At 39.0% G+C, this 22824-nt stretch overlaps 1 protein-coding gene across 1 annotated transcript in view; it reads right to left on the reverse strand.

Moving 5' to 3' along the window:
• Positions 1–22824, reverse strand: part of baalcb (BAALC binder of MAP3K1 and KLF4 b) — a 36461-nt gene that overhangs the window by 13616 nt on the left and 21 nt on the right. The gene's annotated exons all lie outside the window — the stretch shown is intronic.

Consider the following 22824-nt stretch of genomic DNA (forward strand, 5'->3'; position numbering starts at 1 on the left):
GTGGCATGCACTGTGACCTTTGAAAGAAAGTGTTTGATTTGTAAGGCTTTTCATTTTATTATTTAGCAAATCAGAGTGTCAATGGCAGAATGTTCTGGGCATAAATCATAGACTGAAGAAGAAGTGGGAATAGTCACCGTGACGTCACACATTGGTTATGTGGATTATGGTTTTGAAGCCTCGAGTTGGCATTTTGGCTGTCGCCATCTTGTTTTTTGTCTGTCACCATCTACAACTAGAGGACGAGAGGGTGGAGCGATGTACAACCCAACGCTGATAAAAGATATTTTTAGGCGACCAAAACTTTCATGAAGTGAAAACACTGTGAAAGGGTTAAAGTTGTAAGATGGAAACACAGAGAACACGCAAGCCGGACAACGCAGTGGTAGCGACCTGTCAATAGCAAGGGAGCCCCGCCCTAAAGCATACCCTGCTTTATCGTCTATTTTACTCTAAATTAGAGCCATAACTTGAAAATAAAAATCATGCTGTATTGAAGAAAACTAAAGATTTAAACCGTAAACTCGTCAGGTAAATGTTTACTGAGGTAATAAGTCAAGTGAGAAGTGGGGTCATTTTCTCATAGACTTCTATACAATCTGACTTCTTTTTGTAACCAGTGGAGTCGCCCCCTGTTGGCCATTAGAAGGACTGCAGGTTTAAGAGGTTTACGGAGGTTGCCGCTTGGTTTACATAAATAAAATGACGACTTTCTCCATGGCTGTTCACACTCAACATTTATCTGATGTGACATAAGTGTCAACCTTCAGCTGCTATCGCCGGGTTATTGAGTGACTTTGTCAGTCATTTTGGCAGCAGCTACTGCTGATTCATGGCTCTCTCTCTCGCTACAGAGCAGTTTGTACCTGCTGACAAAATCAAGTTTCACACATCAGTTCAATGTCAACTACCTCTGCCTGAACTCTTCATTTTAATGATGATCTTAATTGCAGGTGGTGTTGATAACTGACCTGATGCTGACACGTAGTTAGTCAACTGTGATGGACTGATTGATAATGACATTATCATTTCTTTGATCTGATTTTGATTATTAATTCAAGAGAGAATATTAACTTGAACATTTCACTGTCTATATCATCGGTGCTCAGATGATAGTAGTTCATATATTTACAACCTCACCATCTATTTAAAGACATTAAACTGAGAGATGATTAAACTACAGTGGTAAAAAACCTGACAGTGAAAGATCAGAAGCAACTAACTACAAAACTAAGAGTCTTCAGCCATGCTAGCAGCTCTGTGAGGCTGCACAGCGAGAGCCGCAACGATTAGGTGAATAATCACCAACTATTTTGATAATCAATTAATTGTTTAAGTAACTTTTCATACAAAAAGAAAATGCAGTTTTCAGCTTCTTGAATGTGGAGATTTCCTGTTTTTCAGCATTTTATAACATATTAAAGTGAATATCTCAAGACATTTAAAGCTTGGACTCTGAGAAACTGGGATGGACATTGGTCACTACTTTCTGACATTTTATGGACCAAATAATTATTAAATCTTTCTGGAATAATCAACAGATTAATCAAGAATGAAAATAGTCGTTGGTTGCATCCCTAGAGCTGATTGCTAACGCGCTCACAGTTACGATGTTAACATGCTGAGGCTGTTTTAGGTAAAACAATTACCACGTTGACAGTTGATGAAAACTTGAAGGAATCTACAAAGTTTTAAGAAATGATCCTTCATTCTACGTCAGGAAAAGTCAGGAGATTACCAAAGTTACATCATCTGGGAACCACAAATGTCAAAGTGACGTGCAAATCTGTATCTGTAATATGTTCTGCGTCTGTAGCCAGTGAATGTTATCTCTTCCTGGCAAACTAACTATGTGCAAATACAGTATGTGCCTCCTTCAAGATGTGTGACATGCATCTTGGGAACAGCACACACAAAAGGATTACTTCCGGTAATAATATTTACCAGGATCTGAAATTAACCTACAGAGACAAAATGAGTCACTGACGCAACTGATCGCAATGTTCTCGTTGTGAATGTGACTCCAGGGAACACTATCCTTCAGCCAGAGAGGAAATATCTTTAACTGCACATCAGACATTATAATGTGGGCCTGGCACAAGCGAGGGAACACCACGAGGACATGTTGGGAGCAATGAGGACGATCATTTGAGGATATCACGTCAATCGGGGACTTTGCAGTCTAGGTGAGATATTAGGCGAGTCAGTAAAGCAGATGTTGAATTTGAGCCAGCAGTCTGTTAGTACTGATTAGAGAGGCCCGTCGCTCTGCAATCTGCATCTTTAATTATACCCAGTCACTAATAGTTAGGAGCCTTTAACATCTTCTGATTAGGACAAGATGTTTTCCTTATCAGGTTCAGCTGTTAAGAAGTAGGTTTTAAAACTCCATCCTAACTTTAAATGAGTTATTTCCTGTATTAAGATTTTCAACGAGTGACCGCATCCAGTGCCAATTTGATGATAATAACAATGTGGGAGAATAATTTGAATGCATAGACCTGTTGCAGCTCTTCTTCTAAGTTTGGCTGATAAAACAGGTTGGGTCTGCTTCGCTCCAAATGCAGGAAATAATCCCTGAAGCTGACGTGTTCCTCAAAACAGCCACAAGTTCACCCGGTAACTAACAGAGACGTGTGACGCAGTTTCCATTTGTCGACCTCTTCTCCGAGGGCGAGGAAGAGAAGAGACCCAATACAGCATGGGATGAGAAAGATGGATGATCTGTCAAGGCTAAGGATGTGATTAGTGTGAGCGTGGTACACAGGGGGGAGGAACAGTGAGGACGACCTTCAGACCTCACCCCGATGTCAGCTGTCCATCATACTCTAAAACCATGGAAACGCTTCAGCGAAGGGGTCATCGGGGGGCTCAACGTTTAACACAATCGTCAGTGGACAGAAAGAAATAATCAGAAACAATACATTATATTTGACATTTTATGGAACAGATGACTAATTGAGAAAATATTGGCAGATTTATTTATAATAACAGTTTGGTTAGTTACAACCCTGACACATTTAAACTATCTACGGTATAGCAATTTGTAAATTGAAATGATCTCTCTATACAGCAATAGATATTCATAGCTAAATAAGTAACATGACAGCATCTTTAGGTTTAACTAAACTAAAGGGCTTTAAATTGAATTTCATCTTTAGAATATTTTATTTACCAGCTGTGTTGTACGGTGAAGCTTTGAAAGCAGATGGTAGAAGTGCATCAATTGAGAGCTATAAATCTGATTGTACTACAGCACGCTGAGATCTGCTGACTGACGAATGACCTTAGTTTCAGTGTGCAACTGATGCAGGGATTTACACAGAGCAAAGTCTAACGTTGTGTTTCTCTTCGAAGCCTGGGATTAGATCCTTTTTTTTCTAATTCAGTCCTTGTTTTCGATCATTCTGTTCTTGAAAACGGTCACTTTGCATGACCAGCATAAAATATAGTCTTCAAGAGAGATTTCGACGGGCAGGCTCTTCCATCTCCTCCACATTTCTTTTAATTAACTAGCATCTCTCAAATGTTGGGCACTTTCTTTTCTGACCACTTGGTGGCAACAGTGTCTCATGTTGTTAAAGTTGACTTTAATTATAGAATTGAATAGAAGTAACCCAGAAAGACAAGATACATCAACCCAGTGTAACTCCTGCCAAAAACATGCATCACTTCTGGTGTTTTAACTAAAGGTGGAGGTAATTGTAGAAGTAAAGCGGCAGAAACATTTTCATATCAGCAGTTCATATTGTTAAATGTTGTTGGATCATATAGCAGACTAGATTACATGTATGTATGTAGGACACTACAGACAGCAGTGATCGTGGCCATTGTAATAAAGTGGTAGTTTTAAAGTTTCCCACTACTCTGGTAGAAGCTTAGAAATAAGTGTTTTCTTAAGGTCTGTGTATAACTACTGAAACTAAAATGTGCTGAAAAGTTCTGAACACATTACTTTTTGTGGTGATTGGTCACATTTTCCCATTTCAGTTCCCTGTGTTGATTTCCTGTGTTGGTTTCCTGTGTTGTTTTTCAAATTGGTTTTGGAGCCAATTAGCCTTCATAAATAAATTCTCTGGTGATGGCACTGAATCTACGAGTACTTTGTTTGCTTTGTTGCTTTTTCTCTCCAATACTGAAGTAAGTATAATATTGATTTTCGATTGTTGGGATATTTGGGTTTTAATAATTCTGTCAAAGTACTGTGCTGAGTCTGCACACAGGACATTAGAGTTACAGTACAGAAAACACAGTCAAAGGCTAAAACACGTATTGTAACTTTTTAAAACTGGGGCAAAAGGCTGACGAAAAGGACACGGAACTGCAACACAACACACTCGCTTAAAATGTCTAAAGAAATCATCTTCTAAAAAGGGGAATGAGCTAATTTTACGCTCTTTTCTTCAACCCTTTACTGAACCACTGCAGTTTACGCTGAGAAAAACATCAATCTAATAATAGAGTCATCAGAGCAACAGACTCCCGAGAAGTGAGAAATTACCAGCCTGTGGATATAAACATTCAATTATTCCCTGTTTCAATTAATGCTCCACCTAATTCAACCTTTCTGACTCAGTTCATATTGGCAACTTAAATGTCAGTTTGTGACATTTATTTACACTTAGACTGAGACGTGCAATTCATTTGAGTTCAAAGGGATGCTCTCTAATATTCAGTCCTCTTTTACTTCTCCTAGTTCTTTTCAATCTATTAGGGGCTTTCATTTTTCTTTCATTCTGTTGATCTGCACGTCCCGTGTTGTAGGACATTTTGATTTCCAATTATGCTGCTTTGTCAAAATCCTTTGAGACACTGAAGCACAGTTTGGTTTGTGTTCAAGCAACTAGGGCACGACGATGTGATGGGATCCGCCTCATTCTTCTCGTCAGTTCACACGTCTTGTGACAGTAACCATTGCGTTCACACTCTACTTCCCAGGATCTATATCTCCTATCTAAAGTTAATTATGTAAAGGTTCTGCATACTGTAAATTAAAAAAAAACAGATCAATCACTAAGAATTGCTTTTGGCCTTCAGCTCAAATCCACCTGATTTTAGCGACAGCTGGTTACAGTACTTTAACAAAATACCTGAAATGTAACAATCAACGATGGTCAACAATGGTTAATTTTGCTGAGGGTAAATGTTATCTGGGTAAAGCAAAAGTTTGACCTTTTGGAAAATATGCTTATTGGCTTTCTTACTTAGAGTAGGATGAGGAGATCTTCATTCATTAAGAAGCTACAGCAGCCAGTTAGCTTAGTTTAGCGTACAAAAAACAAAATGTAAAAAGCCCTTTACTGGAGTCTTGGAGTCTTGGATTAAACAAACAAGATAAAGTGTTAATGAGCGAGTTTTAGAGGAGCTGTTAGATCCATTTTACTTTGGACAGAGCCATGCTAACTGTTTCCCCCTTTTTGCTAAGCTAAGTTAACTGGCTGCTAACAGTAGCTTCCTATTAAAGAAAAATATAACGGGGCTTCTTTTTCTTTTAAATGCTTACATTTGTAGTGTTTGTTGTATATTTATGGATGAAAATTAAAATCCATTACTAAATCAGATTAACTTCCACTAAAGTAAGGTAAGGTAAAGTCATTGCAGATGGAACTGTGTTACATTCTTAAAGTATTGCAAATCAAGTTTTTTTTTTTACCTCCGGCCTATATTACATCTCTTATTTAATATTTTTGGCTCACTAATTTTTGAAAATGAAGCTTTCCCTTTGCTTGAAACAAAAGCATAATAACACTTCCTTGCAGCGAGCTTATAACTAGAACGGAGAGCTTTCGTTCAATTGAGTTTTGATTTCAGCACATATTGGAGTGAGTAGAGCGAGAGGATGTGGGAGAGTGCGTAAGATAAAGGAGCGGGTGACATGAGGTAATTCAGCAAACTTATTAAACAACATCGGGATCTATTGCAATCAGCTAACTTGGCCTCAGTCTCAGCCAACCATAAACTATCACCTGAAGATAGCTTCTTGGCATTTATCAATGCAAATCCAGGAATATGCACACTCCTGTATTTTGTCTTGAGATAGAGCAGCTGTTCTGCTTTGTGAACCTTTCTTTTAACAGTTCTTGCATGTCGGCATGGCCTGTGTTAAGAGTGAGGCAGATGAGACTTGAAAACAAGGAACGGCTGATTCCAAAGACCTCGATACCTTTTAAAGTTCACTCGTCTCACTGGAGATTATAACTTTATTTTTTTAAAGTTGTACGTGTGAATAGTGAGTGGAACTGCCTCTTGTTATTCAAGCCCTGTTGCTGGAAACTGTCTTACTCAAGCAACTCTATTGATTAAACTTGAATCAGGCAGCGGCCACGTTAGATCCTTTTTAGTGGGAGGGCGATGCAGAGTCACGATACTGAAGCTTTTGGCTGGAAGCTGCCACCGATGGAACAAGTATTCAGATCCTTTACCTAAGTAACACTACGAATATATTGATGTAAAAGTACTACTGTACATTACAAGTGCAAGGCCAGCATTCAACATCCTCTTAAATAAATCAGCTAAATGTATTTAAAGTAATGTAAAACTATTCATGCTGGCAAAGAAAAAGAAAAAGAAAGTTCTGCTACACAAATGTACATTCACTTTTTGGACCATTCTCTATTCCATGTTTCTTTTTGTGAAATATTAGATCATTTGACATTTTTGAGACATCTGAAAGGTGACAAAAAGCACCTGGACACTCACTTTTTAGGTGCAACCAGCAGCTGTATAGCTCGCTCTGTCGGACTGACAAAAATGTCCCCACCCTATTGCAGCCTCCGTTTTCGCCCTAGCACCCTAAAATTTGGCTCCAAGTGTTTGTGAGAATGCATATACTTGTCAATGCAGGCGCGTACGTGGTCGCAGCTATTGCGAAGTTGCGCTTGTTTATGTTAAATCTTAATCTGAAAATGAACTAGTTACTAAAGCTGCTGGACAAATGAAGTGGGAAATGTTTGATGACCGACAGAGCGACCGACAGAGCTGCTGGTCCCAGTGGAAGCTTCCACCACATCATCAGGCTCTGAAAGACAACCAGAGAGACAGACACATATTTTCAGTCCATTTTCACATATTGTTTCAATCATACCAACAAAGCCTAATGCTGTAATTTATTTGTTTGGTCAGACACTTTTTGATCTAGTATTAGTCACTTTAATGAAGCATGTGTCCTTTTTTTTATATATATTATAAGAGTTTATCATCTCTGTATGGATTCAGCACATAGTAAATACAAAACCACTGCTGACACAAAGTGCACCTTTGAGCTTTGTGATACAATCGCATTGAATCACTTTGAGTTTTTATTACCTCATTTGCGTCAGAAGCGGTAATCGACAAACACCATCTCATCATATTGGCAAAGAATGACTAACAGCTAAGTACAGAATTATAAAACAGGGCATAAATATTGCTATAGAAAAGGCAGATTTGGGACATTTTGGAGGAAAGTTTAAAGCACGCCTATTACTCCAGAGGGTAATAAATGTTTTATTTCCTCCGCAGATCAGATCAGCAGATAGTGTCTGATGTCAGAGACACGTTCCTGTTATGGTTTAATGAGGCTGCGACACCACAAATACTAATCATTCATGTCATACTCTAGAGACGCCCTTATGACTCCCTTCAAAAGGTGGAGAAAATGTCACCTTGTATTTTAGCATACAAGTTGATGTAAGGCATTTGCATCCTGCACATTTGAATGTTCCTCGTAGATTTGTTGAAATATGTGCGCTATAAATGTAATTCTTGCCTCATTGAAGAGTTTTGGATTTAAGCCCGGGTTACGTTTGACAGTCAGTATTGAACTGTGAACTCTGGGGAATCTGGGTGGTACATCCCTCAACGTCTGTCCCTGCACCTGGTATATTAAAGCCCAAACTCATCCTAGACAGTCACAGCCGTCTGTCCTCATGAGGGCAAAGACTGTTAAAATGTAGCAAAATATTTCAATTAAGGGCGACATAATTACACATTCGGTGCAATAACAGTGCTGCTTTTCTTCCAGAAAAAGAGGAACAAGCATAGAAATACCTCTATCAATTGGACTCTGCTCTGCCACATTGTACTTTCGTCAGACCTTTTCAAACTGCACCGCTCGCCCCACTGATTGTATTATCTTTAAATAGCCATGAAAAAAACAAATTAGTCGGCAGACAGAGGATGTTCACCCTAACCGTGTTATAGATTTCATAGTCAAAATGGCTTCAACTTTAAGGCGGGATAGTGCTGCAGATTTAGGACAAAAGCAAACAGCGAAACAAATGAAAAAGATGCATTAGCTTCATTTCATTTTGGAACTTTTGAACTAAGGAAATAAAATAAAAATTAGGATGGTGATGCTTAGTTTTTTATTTGTATTCTTTTGAAGCGGTCAATAAACTGCCACAAACATTCCTTACAACTGCTTTGTGAGAAAATAACTACAATGTTAGTTTTGCTCACATATTGCATATCTTTGTGAATATATAGCATTTTCCATTTTGGCTACATAGCTAACGTCGTGAACATTTGGGACATTACTAACATTACTATACTACTACAAAAGCCCGCCTGTTTGCGATCCTGGCTCCTAAATGGTAGAACAAGCTCCCCATTGATATGAGGTCAGCAGAAAGTCTTCACATCTTTAAATCATATTTTAAATTGAGTTTTTCTCATTTCTGTTTGTGGCTGTTGGTTTGGCTTATCTGAAGCTAATGTACGTGCTGTTCTGAGTTTGTATCCTCATGGCTGTTTCCACTAATTGTAAGTCGCTGATAAGAAAGATGTATGTATGTCGATATGATCATTTTGTTGCACTACTTGCATGGAAAATGATCATAAATCAATCAAAAAGAAGGTAATCCACTTTAAATGTTCTTATTTATTGTTAAGTGCTTCATGCAAGAGTAGATGATGAAATAAGTAAACTTGCTTGAGTTATTGTGAATTAATATTGTCCACATGTTCATCCAGCTGTACTGAGACATATATTACGACTGCAGCTCATGACATAGCACATTTTTCTGTGTCAGTGTTGTAATATATAATATTATATATCTGTGTTCAAGTGCACTGCCTTTCGCTGTGAATCATACAGCCATCAAATTCACATGTTCCTGACAGTTGAATATTCACTGTATTACTCAAGCTGCCACAGAGGGATGTGATTGATACAGTGAAGCAGGGATATTTTATCTGTAATGTGCAAGTGAAGGGAAAACATCCCACAGAATCAGGAGAGTCACACTACTACCCTCGCTACACTTTGCACATCCTAATGACTCAACCATGAGAGCAGTGAAGATCTCTACACCGACAAAAGCAGCAAGCAGCAGTCACGAGCCACTGTGAGCCACTTCCTGTTCACCATTTATCAATCTGGCTTTAACTACTCATGAAATCCACTATTTGGAAGCATGGCATTATAGCAAACAGCTGAGTCATATGTAGAGTTACCGTTTTACCAATTCAAAACACAACGTATGTAAATTTAATACACACATTTTCAAAAAACTAGAGGCATGGGAAGATCCATCTTAATCAAAAACTGATGCTCTGGCTGCGTTTTTAACAGTACATTTGATAAATTACAAACATAACTCTTTTGATACAGTTTTAAGATATCTTCACGCATTTTTTGTATAATTAAAATAATTAAAAATAACTAAATAAAATGTTTTTTTTACTTAGTATGTGATATTTTCTTAAACTGAGCACACAAAATAACTCAGGATCATAATTTAAAAAGTGAGTTGATAATACTTCAATGTGTGAGCGAGCATTGAGCGGGACTCAATCTAGTCTTGCTCATAATCTTTATCTCCACTACTCTGTACTCCAGTAAGAAAAGGTGAGCCAACTAGCCATTCTCCATAAGAAAGATAAAGTAAATGTTGGGGGACATATAGACACTACTCTGTTCATGGATATGGTATTGACCTTTTCCAAGGATTACAGTCTTTACTGCAGTCCAATTTCCCTTTTGGCGAAAAATACAGATTGTAGAAAAGGTCACTGGGGCATTTCACTTCATGACAAAGCGCATAACACAAAAGAGAAAAACGTCTCTTTGATTATCATTCGGCAGGAATTCTAAAATAAAAACGTTTAGTCTGTTTTTTGGCAACTTGATTCCTTCTGTCACTTAATTCCATGTAAAAGCACTGCCAAATGTTTAAAGAAAAAAAAGAAAAACGTAGCTCATTGTGGCAGCAGAAACATTTTGTTTTCTCTTCCCATTCAAATATTTTGTGGTTATCGTTTCCTAAACACAACAGGCCAGAGGACATATTGTGTTCGTGCTACAGTGGCTCTCATGGGGAGACTGCATGTTTGCATTGTTAAACAGACAAATCTCTTTGGGAAAGGGCGACTGTTGAGTCACTCTGTGCTACAATGAACCACAGAGAAGTGAAACTAGACAAATTAGACCTAGAACTATGCTTAATTATATTGCAAGACTCCTATAGTAATGATCATTCTTTAGGGAAATACATTACTTTATATGCATAATATTTTAAGACCCTTTTAATACATGTTTAGTTAGCAATACATACTGTATGAATGTTTGCAATCATGGCGTGGATTTATAGTTTGCCGGTCGTTATGGGTAAACAAGATCTTAAAAGTCAAAAACAATGAAGGTTAATCATGCATCAGCATGGTTTTCTAGACTTAAAAATTGGGGTTAAAATTGAGGAAATTTGACCAGTATTGATAGATACACTTATCATAAGTGGTTTGGGCCTAATCAGAGTATCAGGACTTAATAATACAAATCAGTGTCTAACCCAAATATATATTTAGATATAAAAATGTCATTGATTTCAGTATTTGTTGAATTCTACCTTGATCAATCGTGAGATGATAATTAATTAGTCTTTTAGTGAGGTTTCTGACAGCTCTGTGGTTTAAAGTTTGCTGCCAGATCTTCCACTAATAGACAATAGGCATTAAGTATCAATTGAGTTATTATTTATTTATTATCATTATTTAAAGTCATGTGTTTGCAGAACTGAATCCCAATTTATACTTTGTACTTCACTCTCAAACTGAGGAATTTTGTTCTTTTGAATCTCATTCTGTTGATTATTGACATTTGGTCTATAGGAAAAACTCGTACGACAGGTGCAAGTTCATACACGAGTGGGAAGAAAAAGGAAGAGGATCAGAAGGAGGTGAAGAGCTCGCTGAAGAAGATGTGTTTTCATGCTTTAACAGGGTGTAAGTGACAGCAGTTGGGAGGTTATTTCATCTCCTGTGAGCCGGAAGGAAGAAAAGTGGAATCTGAGCGTAACAGTGACCATTTCACTTGGACCTTAACAGGAGCACTGTGGAGCAGGGACACAGACTGTGGTGTAGGGTTAAATGTGCTCTACCATCTGCCTTATAGCGAATGGTAAATGGTGTGCACTTAAAGCGTTTTTCTTCCTTCAACGACAAAATGCTTTTAAAATTGGCCTTTCATTCATCCATGAACACACATACTCACACACTGATTGGGGCCGGAGCCGCCATTCAAGGGACTGTCCCTGCACATCGGGAGCAACTTTGGGGTTCAGTGTATTGCCCAAGGATTCTTGAGAATATTTGAACTTTTATGCGAGTCTTAAAATTCCTAAATAAATGCAACTGGAGCCTAACTCTCCGCCAAAAAGCAAATAAGTTTATTTCTCAAAATGTCAAACTATTCTTCAAAAAGCGATCTCTCAAAGTTCAACTGATCCAAAACTCCCAACCTCCTTCCTCTGCGGTTTTACATCACACTACTTCCTCTTATGCTCCCAACGGACAAAAGTAATAATTCCATATTTTCAGCATGTGTTGAAACAACTGATGCTGTTGTTTTTCCTAATAAGATATCTCAAATATGTCCCAATGTTTTTTCTGTTACTTATTATCCCAATATTATTGATGAGCACACAGTCCTTCACCTTATGGAGTCCTTACTGCTCGAGCGTCACAACATACAGCAGAGATAAATGTGTGGCTTGCTGTACTCATCCCATTCATTACACCTGACAAGAGCTTTATCTATTCTCCACAAGATATTCCCACCATCTTTATACTGTAGGCTCTTTGTAATGGATACCTAAAGCACCGTGCAGGAAGAAAAGGCCACACTTAGTCATTAAACCTGGAATGAAAGCACTCGACTGTGCATAAATAAATCCAGCACGTCTGGCTGGTGGCACGGTGTGCTACACAAGCCAAGAGTGACCGTTTTCAGTAATGAACAAAAGGCGCGGCAGAAACGAGCTTCCTCCTTTGCTTTGCCAAGATGTGTCGGCACATTTGTTTTGCTGCTCTAATGGCACTACTTCAACTAAAGGCAGAGTCATTTCAGTTTACTCTAAAAATAGCTCCTGAAGGATTCTGAAAGAGAAAATGCTAAACTTTACTGCTTCCGGCGGCAAAGTAATACATCTGAGTACATGACAACAACAAAAAGCATGGATTTGATTTAAATACTGATAAGACACGAGATGCCGATATCATTAATATAATTTATTTTTACCTAAAGGCTGACTTACACCCAGAAATGAAAATGACCTTTAAGTAGCCGGAGAGGACAGGAACACATGGTGGTGCGTTGGATACTTAATGACTGACGACGCCCATCAAGTGAAAGACAAATGTTTCTACTTAGAAATGTTAAAACTCAATGAAACCTCAAAGTACAAACAGAATACAGAATGGATTTTGATGAAGCACTTTAATGTCCAGCAGTTTCTTTATGTGTTAGGTATACTATTAGCTAAAGGCGTTAAAATCTCATTCAGCTTTGATGTGTCAAGACGACCAATACTAACCCTCTAATCAGACCCTCCTGCCCTCTATGAACGGTAGTTGCTTGTCCTAGGTCTCATTTCATATTCTTTCTGTGCAATCCGCCTTCCCTTTGATCATTCTGTGGTGACAAGACATTAACCCTTTGCCTTCTTATAAATGATTGCTTTAATCTTATACGTGTGGTGTGTCATTGTATAGACTAAATACTATATATACACTATATATGTATAGTTATACAAAACAAATACTTTAGTTTGAAATGCCACGTGTAAAACTGTTCCTCACTGCAACCTGAGCGTCAGTAGTTCCCTTTCCATGAACAGCTGTATGTCATTTGTAAGAGTCAGGCTGATTGTGCAGGGCATGCATTGTGTCTGTGGTGCAGGGAAGTTTAAATGGTCCCTGGTGGAATTTAAATGATGTCCTCGTTTTATCCTAAATTTCCCTCGGGATGAATAAAGTATCTATCTATCAGCATTAATAGACTGATAAGTGGTTCTGATTGATTCAACGGAGAATAGCTGGTGAAACTGTAACTTACACTCTTACAAATGGAGCTGCATTATACACTTAAAAACAAGAAACCATGCGGTCAATATCCAGATACGATAAGTGAACATTTATTTAAATGTTGTGTTTTATAGGTGAGAAATAATCCATTTAAATATTCAAAGAAATGTGAGAGTAGAGCATAATGTTTAGGTTTCATTTCATTGTTCTCTGCTTCCACTTCAGAGGCTAGAAAAAGCGTTGTGTGATCACTCCATCTCCACTCAAGTGTTTTACAGAAAAGATTATTAATTGAAGTGGCTTTCTAAAAACCCTGAGGGAATGCTTCATAAATGAAAACGAATGAGCGAGTGAGAGGCTAAAGATTGTCGCTTCATTGGTTGACTAACCCACAATTACAAGGCTCTATAAAAACCAGGGTTCATCTACCTGTGACACGATTGCTCTTATAAAGTTGCCATGTGACATGAAATACGGCCCCTTTACGTGCAGATGTGAGAAGAGCCATCGCTCCGTGTGGCTCAATTAACCTACGCAAGGCGGGGAATGGGTCAGGGGAGAAGTGCAAAAGGGCACATAGAGATGGAGTTCAATTAACCAGGCATGTCTGCGTAGGAGGAGTGCAGTTGCCTTGGAATCCAATTAATCCGTTACATCAACAGTGATCTATATTTATCTTCAAAAGGATAATTAGTTATTGTGCAGAAGTGAAAAAATACACAGTGCACAGCAGCTATGTGTTTATTCCTAAACATGCAGAACACAGCGACAAAGCAGAGGCCAGTATTCACAGGGCAAACACACTGAGAACTTACAGCAGGCTGAATACAAGTCACGCCGTTTGTATAAGTGTGAAGCATTTCAGCATCAGTGTGTTGCAGGAATTATCCACCAAGTCAAAGTGTTTTACAATAAGTTAAATTAGTTAAAGGATCATATTAAACCAGTCATGTAAAGGGGACATCACCTACAGAAATGCATTGGCTTCCTTAGATTATACAGTGGTTAGAAAGAAGTCCTATTACTCACTCAAATGCAAGCGAGGGCTTAAAGTAGGAAGACAATAAAAAGACAAGTAATGGTGAGTCGCTAGATTGTTTTTAGGATTTCTGAAAGTTGACAGTTTTGCCAACAAATCCTGCCTTGAAGTACGACCAAGCATCGAGGCTTTTGTCTGCCTTCAGGCTTTGCTTTGTGCATTTCCACGGCATCTAAATCAGGTACATATAATTGTCGGGAAACCCGTTTCCTCTACTCCTCCTCTACTCTAATCCCAAATCATCTCTCTGTCAGAACTGCTTGTGGAGAGCTTCGGGTGCTCATCTGACAGTGCTGTATAATGTCACCCCCTCAGTGTTTCCTTGAGCGACAAAGTGCAACAGGTACGTCCAGATTCAAGTCACTGATAGGAGGATGAGACATGACTTGTAGCGGGAAATCACACATCACTCACAGTACTTCTCCTCCAGTCCTACTCGATATATTCGGTACACATTTTCTATTTTAAAAGTGACGGAAGGGAGAGAGGAGCTCTTTACTACAATCCCTAAAAGGAATTTGTTTTTGGTATTATTGTTTTCTAACTAGCATGTTTGAAACAGTGAATTCATTGCAATTCCTTATTTCTATTCCTGACTTAATCTGCAATTTGGTTTCGGGTCATTTAGGTGCGCAAGGTTTCCGGTTTACTTCTTTCAGATGTATTTTATTAAGATCTTTCTCTTTCTCTCTCCGACTGTGCCGCTCACCAGCGCTCATGTATGTCACGTTGCATAGAAATGCAATGCCCAGTTGGAACAAGATGTACAGTAGCAGTGGGTTGCATTAGCCGGAGGAGCTAACAAGGCTAGCTCTGGTCTTGGGTCAGTTCTCTAATTATGTAGGTTGGAAATATTTAGGCCTGTGTAGAACTCTAAGAAAAAAGAAAATCTAATCCTAACCAACATTTGATGGAAATGCAACATCATTTTTGATCTAAAGAATCCATTTAAAGTTTAAGTAAACGCAGATAAGACTGGTTTTGGTTGAATCTATGCTCTACACCATTTGCATTCTTGAACTTTAAACTTATGGATGCTGTTTTTGTACCAAACCACAGTAGGAACATAAACACCTGCATCACAGTAATACAAGCCAATTCCTGTCTGCTTGAAATTTAGAGTCTCTTTGGTTGACTACATAATTACTTTTGGCCTAACTGCACTAATAACAGAGTGTCTGTGCGCTATTGAGCAATCAGCCTGATGCAATCAGGACGAAAATCTGGGTTATTGAAGCTCATCATCTCTCGCCCTGAAACTGAAATGACAGAGGGTCTGTGTGTGAAGACCAGGGTTAGTCTTTATTTATGATAGAATCAGAAATCCTTTATTCCTCCCACAGCGGGGACATTTATGTTGCAACAGCAAAGGGACAGTGCAGATAAAAGACAAAGTAAAATAAGTAGGCTAACATATTAAATAAAAGAGGCAAACACACATATAATAATATAAAATGAGTAAACAACCATGGTAGTAATAACAATAATAAATATAAAAGTGTATGTTGCACATGAGCAGTGTGATTGCACAACAGTGCAGTGTCTGTGGAGCTCTAGCAGGGGCCGTGGTGATTGTACAGTCTGACCGCTGCAGGGAGAAAGGACCTGCGGTATCTCTCCGTCAGACACCGCGGGTGAAGCAGCCTGTCGCTGAACGAGCTGCACAGTGCTGACAAAGTGTCCTGGAGGGGGTGGGACATGTTGTCCAAAGGGGATGACAGCTTGTCCATCATTCTCCTGTCTCCCACCATCTCCGCAGTGCCGAGAGGGCTCCCCAGGACAGAGCTGGCCTTCTTCTGATGCCACCACAAGGTCTGCTCTGTCCTTCCTTGTAGAGTGCTACATAATTGTCTGACCAGTCCAGTTCATTGTTCAGGTTAACACCCAGGTGCTTGTAAGTTATCACAACCTCAATGTCCGTTTACTGGTGTGTGTGTGTGTGTGTGGGGGGGGGGGGTCTTCTCTGTTCTCCCTCGTCGTCCCCCATTGCAAGTAACAGTTTGCTGTGTTACGAGTGAAGTCTGCAGGGTAGAGGTTACCCTAGGGCAGGGGTGGGGAACCTTTTTCCTATCAAGGGCCATTTTCCTATGGCATGTTTCGTAATGTAATGACGCTCAAGATTATTTTTCATCACCGCAAGTGCAAGTGCACCACCCCTGCCCTAGGTGGACCCCCGTGCTGCAGACAATCATGTCCGAATGACACTCCTTCGTCCTCACGTCCTGTGGACGGTTGGTGAGGTGATGGTCCACCCCCGAGCGCTCCAGCTTGTCCCCCAGAAGCTTGTGCTGAATGGTGTTGGAGGCACTGGAGAAATCGAAATCATAGCTCATAACAACACCTCTTTGTCTGGATATATTCTGATGAATTCCAACACAGTGGGGATATTCACTCTGATTTGTTTAACACCTTCTACAACGGAGAGTGGAATTGCATCCCATAACAACGTCTGTAAAGTGTGCCAGGGAAACATGAGCATCGTACGGTCTCATCTGTGATGAACAGTTTCTGGTTCTGTAAATATTTATAATAACCTACATAATCAATCCACATGTTTTAAGCATTGTGTGCTTTGCCGCTTTAGCTTTTCATAGATAGACTGAACACAGTTCAAAGTATTTTTGATAAATAATTCTGAGCATTCATATCAAAAGATAATCAAAAACCTCATTTAAAGCTGAATAATTTAGAAAGGGCCTTCTAACAGGGGTTTCATAGAGATCATTATGAGTACACTCAATGACTGCACGCTGAATCAAGTCAAACATTTAACTGACATTAATATGAGCTGCAGTCAGGTCAGAATATTAATGTGTTTTTCTTATCTTACCAATACTAAAAAGTTCAACTGCCATGTGATGTGAGATGAATTTTAGGCTCTTAGTTTGAGGCTGCAACTGTTCTATTGCAACAGTGTGCTGCAAGGTTTGCTTTTGTGAGGAGATGTCTAATAGTGACTTCCAGACTTATCTTCTAAAGTCACAAATGTGTCAAAACGGCTGGATAATAAACTTTCATCATCTGAACCGGCAGCTTCATGGGTTTTGGTTCTAAGTGGTAGATGTCCCTCATAGACTCTGCATGAATTAACAATGCTCCGTCTGTATCCACAACGGATGTAACAGATTTCCAATAAGGCCACTAAAATATCTAAAATATTAAGCATGACATTATAAATTGGTACCTCTTATGTATCCTGCCAGAAAACATGCATCTCAAACTCTCGGATTTAATTCATCTTGAAGCGCTGACTTGGTTCCTTATGCTTTGTCAAAGAGATTTGAGTTGCATAACATGTGAAGAATTGAAGTGAAGAATGGAACATCGGTCTAGCAGGGTCTCTTAGACAAGTTAAGTGCAGAGGAAATTGGCTCTCGTCAGTGAACAGCTATAATTTCAATCTGCTCCTTATATTTGTTGTCGTACAATTTGAATGAGCGTAACAATGTGGCAGACAAAGCTATGTCACTGTACAAGTGAATATGGAAACTTAAAGAAGAGAGCAGATTTTAAATGAATGATTGCTTGAGTGGAACTCAATGTGGAGACTTATACAGTTGTACAACCCGCCTAACATATTGCTACAGTCAAATCTACACATTAACTACTATCATACTATTTTAGTTTAAGATTCAAGAACATTTAAAGGTTCGTCTCATGGATGATATTTCTACTCAATATTATATTTTAAGAACAGTATGTCTAAACGACTACAAAGCAATACAAGAAAAAATCTTCAGTGCAAGTTTAATGCAGCAAATTGGAACGGACGGAAACGAGAACAAAATCAAACGTTACGTGAATCATCATCACGCAGCTGTAGCCTCTATTAGCACAATATCGTGCATATTTGTATGCTAGCATTATAGACAGACACACAGACAGACAGATAATAAGTGATAAAGGCTGTACATTATAAATACAAAAGTAAAAATACAGACTGTTATAAATAATTCCAAAAGTAATTCTACAACACTGCAACATTGACCACTGTTTTTGTTTAATGGTTTGAAAGTTTGGATTGTTTTTCTGTCTAAAGTTGTCCGTTGATCTATTTGCATTTTACAGTAGAGCAGTATATTTGCTTCACATATACAGACACGACGTAATCCGAACAGGATGATTCCCAAGTGAATTGACTGTCATTGACCAGACTATCTTTGTTGGAGTAACAAAGATAGTCTGGTCAATGTCAGTCAATTAATTAGGGAATCATCCCAAGTTTATAAGTAAAGCCCTATAGCGGAAGACACTCTGTATCATTCAGCTTCATCCTGATACATTACAAAGTCTGTCTTATATTGCATCCACCCCCACAACATCAACAACAATGTGTGTTATTGCAGCTTTATCTTACCATAATCCCCATTGTGGAGGGGGGAACTACATTCAGTGCTGCTGTTGATTTTACTGTTTGCCCACAAAGCTTTAACGCTCAAACAGGCGGGTTTTATTTCTGAGATTGCCCACTGGGGGCAAACTAAAGCTGCTTTGAAAGGGCAGTGATCTTAAGAGCCTCTCTGATAAACATGCTGGGGCTTATTTTCTGGTTTTGATCTATCTATTGGTCTCAGTGGGTGTTTATGAGTGATTCTGTACATAGTTTGAGTTGACTGACCAAACACTGCTCTCAGGGTATTATACTGTAGCATGCTGTGCTGGAGATAGAAAAACAGCCATTTTCTACTTGACATTTTGAACTAGGAGCTTTAGAAATGTACACTTCTGCATAATTATTTAAACTAAAACAAACTTACGTTTTAGCGTGTCTCTTTTCCTCATATAAACCTCATATTTATGTGACACTAGCGGGTGGAGCTCAGTACAACCGAATGTTACAATTCATTTTCATGAACTTAAAAAAAGCCTAGGAAAGGTTTCAAGTTGTAAGATGAACACACGAAGAGCACCCACACCGGACAACACCATGTGTGTTCTGACCTGTCAATCAAAAAGGTAGCCAAACCATAACTAATACCCCGCTTTATCGTCAAATTTACTCTAAATGGGACCATCATTTACAAAATGAACATCATGCTGTATTGAAGATGATTGAGAACATTAATTCTTAAGGAAAATGTTTACTGAGGAAATAAATCAAGTGAAAAATACTGTAGGGTGATTTTCTCATAGACCTCTACATAACCGGACTTGTTTATGCAACTGGTGGAGTCGCCCCCTGCTGGCTATTAGGAAGAATGCAGGTTCAAAACACTTCCGCATTGGCTTCACTTCACTTTACAGACCGAGAGGTGGCCCCTGGGTCCAGACATGGTCTCTTGAATCAGGGCAGTGTGTATCATACTGAACTCGCATCATTGAGACTAAATCACTTCAAGACTAATGCATTGACAGCAGATACAGTAGAAGCTGTAAGACTCTGCAACACCACGTCTTCAAGATTTTATGGATTTCCTTCGCTATTATTACCCAAACTCGCAAATTTATAATAATAGGTACAATACTACTGTGTAAATGACCACGTTCCGACTCATTCTACAACTTCAAAGTGCACTATCCTAAGGGACGGTCGTCTAACTTCAATGGTAAGTTTGCAGCAATCTGCAGTCAGTTCTCAGTTTGACTCCTTGACTTGCATCTTGCATAAAACATCAAAGCAGTTTTAATATGTCTTGCAAAGTTCAAATTGTAGCAATGGAAAACTGCTTACGAAAGATAGTTACACATTTGGGGAGAATATTGCACAAGACAAAAGTAAACCTACATTTCCAGTTTCCTTTCCGCAGAGTTAAAAGTTTCAATGGTTGCTTGATACCAGTTTCATATAAAAATCAATTTTAAGGTTAATTTTATAGGTTGGAAGTTGCTTCCTTTGTCAATGATGATTGCCATTTAGACCAATCTATAAAGATGACAAAGGATTTATATTGGGCATTACTGGGTACCAGATCCAATAACCTTCATCTATAGTCAAATAAGTGACGTACATAATGCAAGAGTGTGTGTGTGTGTGTACATGTACAGTATGCATGTCCCAGACAAGGCTTCTTCTTTCAGGCTAAATGTCACTCACACTACATATCCTGTGCAGAAAAGGAAATAAATGCACAGAAATGAGCTGTAGGGAAGACCACATATATATTGGACTAATGTTCAGAAGATACAGTTTACAGTAGGCTGTGGGGATGGGTCCATAAAAAATCTTTTATCTGAAAAATATTTTTCTTATCAGTCAGAGTCTGTGCTTGAACTTGGCTCTCCACCTCTACCTGATCCAGTGTGCTACACACAAACACAAAGCAAGCTCATCCTTATGTTTTCTAAAGAAAAGTGGGCACTGAATCTGACAATAGTACAAAGACCGCTATTATCTGCTGACCCCGTCTGCTTTCCCAGAGGCTTTAGTTATATATTTTTAACATTTCGGGCAAAGTTAAGTGAAAGCCAGAAGCAGTGCAAGTGTGTTAGAAAAAATATTCTTAATAACGCCACGAAGTCAGGATTCAAATCAAATAAAAGGGCTTGATTAATGTTCTTATAAGAAGAAGCCGAGTTTTTATTTCATACAATGGATGATCAAAAAACTCACACACATATACAGGTTTGTAAAGTCTGCTGTGCTGCTCAGAGAAGCAACTCTCCCAGCCTCCGTATTTATACCCATTCAAAGGACAGGAAGCCATGAAGAGCTTCCAGGTCAGTTGTCCTTTGTTCTACAACATGGGGGTTTACAGCAAACACAGATGTAATAATCAACTCAGGTCCCAGACGTGCTAATTCACTAGACTCCGCTATCAGCTGTGCTAATTCCCTAGACTGAGAGACTGCTCTTAGAAAGAGCAGTTCACCTTGTGTCCCCTGCTGTGCTTTACACTCCATTGTTCCTCCTGTCTTGTCTTCTGTCTCCTGCTGTGCTTTACACTCAGTATTACACTCAGTATTACAATCAGTATTATAATCAGTATTTCCTGTATTTCACTATCAAAGTGTGACAATGTACTTTTACATTTACAAACACCTTAACTAAAAAATAATGTGACAAACGCTGGATTTTTAGATACAAAACATGCTTCTGTTTGATAAATGATTGAACAAACAAATATTGAAATAAATAAATAAATAGCCGGCATTTTTTATTCACCAGCCGCTCCCTCTGCTTTGAAGCCAACAGATGCGTTTTATCACAGGGCCTTGCTTTTTATTACAAAAGATACATTTCCCAGTCACCGTTTGATTTATATCAAAACATTGGCTGATTTTTAAACATCAAAAGGAGATGAATTGAGATTAAATCATTTTCTGAAGACAAGGTTTACAGTAGGCTGTGGGGATGGGTCCATAAAAGTATTTTTCACCTGAAAAATATTTTTCTTCTGTCAGAGTCTGTGCTTGAACTTGGCTCTCCACCTCTACCTGAGCCAGTGTGCTCGCAAACACAAAACAAGCTCATCCTTATGTTTTCTAAAGAAAAGTGGGCACTGAATCTGACAAAAGGACAAAGACCGCTATGATCTGCTGACCCTGTCTACTTCCCAAGAGAGGCTCTCTCTCTCTCTCTCTCTCTCTCTCTCTCTCTCTCTCTCTCTCTCTCTCTCTCTCTCTCTCTCTCTCTCTCTCTCTCACAGACAGACAGACAGACAGACAGACAGACCAGAGGTGTATCTGCTTCCTGCCTACTTCACACCCACTGTAACAGGGGAGTGATGGAGGATGACTTACAAGTGCTCCAAAGTTTGCCAACCTGTAAACTTTTTATAGTTTATGAACCACTCCAAGACAATGCATTGTTTCAACAGGCCCAATAAAGCCTTTGTTTGATTAAGGGGGGGGGGGGGGGAAATCATAATTCATTGTGACTTTGAAGAGTGCCTACCTATTCTGTTTAACTTCTTTCTTTCACAATGAATATGATCATCCAAAAGGTACACATGCACTTATGATAAAATATGTGACACTGATGAGGATTGTTACTTTTTTCTTCTTCTTCTTCTTCTTTGAGAAATAAGTAGCTAGTGTGTCTGCAGAACATGATCAAAGCCGGAGCCAATCACAGGCCAATTAGAGCGTCCAGTGCAAACACTGAGTAGAGATCAAAGACGGGACTGCGTTACATGACAGCCACAAGACTAGAAAGTAACTGGAGCCCATTATTAGTGCGAGCACATCCATTATTATAGCAAGGAAGGGGCCGGTGTCTGTTTGAGGTGTCGTGACCGATCTCTCAGACCAGTAAAGCCTTTCCCCTTCTCTAACAAAACTTTAAAACCTTGTATTATCATGATTATTGGTGGTTTGAAGCACGCATGGAGGAGTTGAGAAGCATCCGACATTATGAATGCTGCCACTACATTGAAAGTCGCAGCAGATACTGCAGAACAGCTTTTGCTATCGCAGTGACACAACCTGTCCCATCTAACCCAAACTCACATTATTTGATGGATGAAGCAAATTTTGTAAAAGAAAAAGTCTGCAATGTTGTTGCAAAGACCCAAGAGAACAAAATATTATCAACAGTGGATTACAGACTGTGCCCTCGTTCCACA

The sequence above is a fragment of the Cottoperca gobio genome, chromosome 24, assembly GCF_900634415.1.
Source record: "Cottoperca gobio chromosome 24, fCotGob3.1, whole genome shotgun sequence".
NCBI lineage: Eukaryota > Metazoa > Chordata > Actinopteri > Perciformes > Bovichtidae > Cottoperca > Cottoperca gobio.